This window comes from Octopus bimaculoides, unplaced genomic scaffold (genome assembly GCF_046866305.1).
Source record: "Octopus bimaculoides isolate indiv1 unplaced genomic scaffold, ASM4686630v1 contig105, whole genome shotgun sequence".
Classification (NCBI taxonomy): Eukaryota; Metazoa; Mollusca; class Cephalopoda; order Octopoda; family Octopodidae; genus Octopus; species Octopus bimaculoides.
In genome coordinates this window covers 45,001-50,000 of record NW_028315355.1, presented here as the reverse complement: position 1 = coordinate 50,000, position 5,000 = coordinate 45,001, and the positions used below count along the sequence as shown (strand labels likewise).

At 43.5% G+C, this 5,000-nt stretch overlaps 1 protein-coding gene and 1 long non-coding RNA gene across 7 annotated transcripts in view; one reads left to right on the top strand and one right to left on the bottom strand.

Annotated features, from left to right (window-relative positions):
* The window catches only part of LOC149129215 (uncharacterized), a 32,178-nt gene extending 28,808 nt beyond the window's left edge, over nt 1–3,370 (bottom strand). Inside the window, exon 1 of one of the 2 annotated variants that reach the window (XR_016240257.1) lies at nt 2,217–3,370. This is a non-coding gene — a long non-coding RNA (uncharacterized LOC149129215). The remainder of the gene's footprint in view (nt 1–2,216) is intronic. The other variant, XR_016240256.1, reaches the window with a different exon arrangement.
* The window catches only part of LOC149129214 (uncharacterized), an 89,508-nt gene that overhangs the window by 51,456 nt on the left and 33,052 nt on the right, over nt 1–5,000 (top strand). The gene's annotated exons all lie outside the window — the stretch shown is intronic.

The following is a 5,000-nucleotide window of genomic DNA, read 5'->3' as shown; positions in this document are numbered from 1 at the left end:
TATATATATATATATATATATATATATATATATATACACATACATATATACACACATATATATCATCATCATCGTTTAACGTCCGCTTTCCATGCTAGCATGGGTTGGACGATTTGACTGAGGACTGGTGAAACCGGATGGCAACACCAGGCTCCAGTCTGATTTGGCAGAGTTTCTACAGCTGGATGCCCTTCCTAACGCCAACCACTCAGAGAGTGTAGTGGGTGCTTTTACGTGTCACCCGCACGAAAACGGCCACGCTCGAAATGGTGTCTTTTATGTGCCACCCGCACAAGCCAGTCCAGGGGCACTGGCAACGATCTCGCTCGAAAATCCTACAGGAGCCAGTCAGGCGGTACTGGCAACGGCCACGCTCAAAATGGTGCATCTCATGTGCCAACCGCACAAGAACCAGTCCAGGGGCACTGGCAACGATCTTACTTGGCTTGCCGGGTCTTCTCACGCACAGCCCATTTCCAAAGGTCTCGGTCCGTAGTCATCGCCTCGGTGAGGCCCAATGTACGAAGGTCTTGCCTCACCACCTCAGCCCAGGTCTTCCTGGGCCTACCTCTTCCACGGGTTCCCTCAACTGTTAGGGTGTGGCACTTTTTCACGCAGCTATCCTCCTCCATTCTCACCACATGTCCATACCAGCGCAATCGTCTCTCTTGCACGCCACAACTGATGCTTCTAATGTTCAGCTTTTCTCTCAAGATACTTACACTCTGACGGGTATTCACATTGACATTACACATCCAACGGAGCATACTGGCTTCATTCCTTGCGAGCTTACGTATGTCCTCAGCAGTTACAGCCCATGTTTCACTGCCATGTAGCATGGTTGTTCGTACGCATGCGTCATACAGTCTGCCTTTTACTCTGAGTGAGAGTCCCTTTGTCGCCAGCAGGGGTAAGAGCTCTCTAAACTTTGCCCAGGCTATTCTTATTCTAGCAGCTACACTTTCAGCGCACCCACCCCCACTACTAACTTGGTCGCCCAGATAGCGGAAGCTATCGACTACCTCTAGTTTTTCACCCTGGAATGAGATAGAAGTTGTTTCCTGTTTGTTTGCAGTCTTTATTGCACCTGAACATCTGCCACAAACAAAAACTAACTTGCTAGTTAACCTGCCTTTGATGTTGCTGCACCTCTTATGTGTCCATAGCTTGCACCGGGTACATCTTATAGAGTTACTACCTACTCCTTTTCTACATACTGAGCAGGGCCATCTACCTGAAGGGGTTTGTGTTTTATCTACCTTCCTACTTATTAGGATTTTGGTTTTAGCTAGGTTGACTCTAAGGCCCTTCAATTCTAGACATTGCTTCCACACCTGAAACTTCTCCTCTAGTTCTGATAGTGACTCCGCAATTAGGGCAAGGTCATCAGCATAGAGGAGCTCCCAGGGGCAACCTGTCTTGAACTCCTCTGTGATTGCCTGGAGGACTATGGTAAATAATAGGGGGCTGAGGACGGAACCTTGGTGGACCCCTACCTCTACCCGGAATTCATTGCTGTACTCATTTCCAACCCTCACCTTACTGGCAGCATCTCTGTACATGGCTCGCACAGCTCTCACTAACCATTCTTCTATCCCAAGTTTCCTCATTGACCACCAGATAAGGGATCGGGGGACCCTGTCAAAGGCTTTCTCCATGTCAACGAAAGCCAGGTACAGAGGTTTATCCTTAGCTAGGTATTTCTCTTGCAACTGTCTCACTAGAAATAAGGCATCAGTAGTGCTTTTACCTGGCACGAACCCAAACTGCATCTCATCTAAATTGATTCGCTCCCTAATTAGTTGGGCTATGACCCTCTCTGTAACTTTCATAACCTGATCTAACAGCTTGATGCCTCTGTAATTATTTGTATCTAAAGCGTCCCCTTTACCTTTGTAGCAGTTGACTATGATGCTGCTACACCAATATATATATATATATATATATATATATACATACACTTGCATATATATATATATATATATATACATGCATATATATATATATATATATATATATATATATATATATATATATATATATATATACACATACATATATACACACATATAAATATATACATATACATACATACATATATATATATACCTACATATGTATATTTATATATATGTGTGTGTGTGTATATATATATATATATATATATATGAAACTGAGGGGGTAGAGCATGAAGTAGTGGGGGTGTTTTTACTTACAAGTCTTTTGGGGGTAATTCCTTCGCTTCTCCAATCCGCACGTACAGGATGCTGTGCCGTACAGCCATTCTACAAACTAAATTATAGACAACCGGGTTTTAAGGTATCCGTACATCCATGCGAACAATGAGATGCGGTTTCAAAACACGCAGTTGTCGTTACATCCTTGTGGTTTGTAATTAAAAAAGTACGTGTGTGTTTGCATGTATGTGTGTGTGTGTGTGTTTATGTATGAGTATGTCTATAAAAGTCTTAATAAATATATGTATATATATATATGTGTGTGTGTGTATGTATAGAAATGTAGGATTATGCCTGTGTATATTCATTTATATGTATATGTATACATGTGTGGATACATGTGTGTATATATGTGTGTATATATATATTGTGTGTGTGTATGTGTGTACGTGTGACTAAGTATGTATATATGTGTGTGTGTGTATATATATATATATAATATATATGTATGAATGTATGTATGTATATATTTATATATCTAGGTATGCGTGTATGTGTTTTTCTCCAAAGACTTATCCCAAAAAGCCACCGTGGGACCAGCTGTAATCCAAGTTTGAACAACAACACCACCAACAACTACTATTACTATCACTAAAAGGGTTGTAGCAACAACAACAACACCAACAATAGATGCTGCTAATATATATATGAGGTAATACGGCTTTGCTCCAACTGTCCGCACCCTGGGACGATCTGTCGGCAAGCGTGCGTGCGTGTGTGCGGGTGTGTTGTGTATGATGTGCAAGTTGAGGACAGGCGGACGTTGTTGCGTATTTGCGGTGGGGGTGGGACAGGGTGGTGGCGTGTTTAGGGCTGGAGAGAGAGAGAGAGAGAGAGGGGGGAACAGACAGACAGACAGAAGAAAGGGTGCGAGAAAGAGAAATAGAGAGGGAGAGAGAGGCTATGTTTTTAAAGTGTCTGAATGTGGGGGACGAGGGGGTGTGTGTGTGCGCAGTTGTATCGTGTGTGTGTAGTATACGTGGATGTTAGTGTGTGTGTGTGTGTATTTGTGTGTCCAAATGTAAGAGTGTATGTTCGCAAGAATATGTGTGTGTGGTAGAGAAATAGAGACAGAAAGAATAAGATAGAGAGAGGGAGAGAGAGATGGGGAAACGGAACGGCCGTAGAGAGAGAAAAAGAAGCTGGAAGAGGGAGAGGAAAGAGGGGGGTTAGGGTAAAAGAGGAAGAGAAGGATGGGAGGGAGGGTGGGAGAAAAGGAACGGCTACTGTTTTGGTAGGAGTGGGTTTGGTAAGGATAGAGAGAGAAGAGGTAAGAGTGATAGAAACAGTATGTTAGGGAGGAGGTAGGTAATAAAAGTAGGTGGGAGAGAGAGAGGAAGAAAGATTGACAGAGACAAGCGAGGGAGGCGGTTGGTATTAAAATAGAGAGAGGGGGGAAGAAATTGCGATGAAGAGAGTAAGACGGGAGAGAGAGAGAAAGATACAGAGAGTATGTGTTGATCGGAGGGGGGCGTTAATTAGTTGTGTTTACTGAATGAATTGTGGGGTGATAGAGAAAAAGAGAGGGAGGGAGAGAAAAGGAAGAGAGACAGGAAGAGGAGACAAATAAGACAGAGAGGGGTCCTCTCTCTCCCACCTACTTTTATTACCTACCTCCTCCCTACTATACTGTTTCTATCACTCTTACCTCTTCTCTCTCTATCCTTACCAAACCCACTCCTACCAAAACAGTAGCTGTTCCTTCTCTCCCACCCTCCCTCCCGTCCTTCTCTACCTCTTTGAGCGGTGGTGGGAGGGGGGCGTTGCGCGCGTTGTGAATGAGTGTGTGTGTGTGTGTGTGTGCGTGCGTGGGTAAATGTATATGTGTATGTATGAAAAATCTACGAATATGTGTGTGTGTGTGTTAGTAAGAAAGCGTTTTGTAAATATGTGTGTATCTGCACATTGTGTGTCGTGTAACTGCTCCCGTAATGAGATGCGGTTTGTGAATGAATGGACGCGCAACAGGGCGCGTGAGTATGTGTATGTGTATATATATATATATATTTATGTCTGTCTATATGTGTGCATATATGTGAAAGTGTGTGTAGGTGTGCTCGTTTGCGGGGGGGGAGCACATCTGTACTCAATGTAGGCGTGGGTTGCATTATAAGGCGACAGAGGCGGTCGGGGGGGGGGGAGTAGGCCTTGTCAGTGCTTTTGTTGTCGGTGGCGGTGGTGTCATCGACGTTTGTATTTCGTGGTGGTGTCGGCGGTGGCGAGGTTTGAAGTGGAAGGTGCTTTGTTCTAGTAAGGTAGTGCATTAACCTCGTTCACGGAAGATTCCAGGTTCAAATCCAGCTCAAGTACTTGTAACCTCCAGGCAGGTTTTTAATGCAATGAATCACAAGCTAGTACTATGAGACACTATATATATATATATATATATATATATATATATATATATATATATAGGCCATGGGTTAGTGGGGGTGAAGGTGCACCACCCTTGTGATTTACTTTAATGTAACATTGATGTTGCAAGCAAAAAAAACCAAGATGAAAGGTACCCTCCCCCACACCACACACTGGAAAGATATATCCATTATTTATGAAGGCACGTGGCTTAGTGGTGAGGGCGTTTGGCTTGCAACTGTAAAGTCAGGAGTTTGATACCCGACAGCACATTGTGTCCTTGAGCAAGTCACTTTATTTCACATTGTTGCCGTCCACTCAGTTGTCAAAAATGAGTTGTATCTGTAATTGGAAAAGGACCAGCCATGTTACATTCTGTGTCATGCTGAATCTCCCTGAGATTCGTGT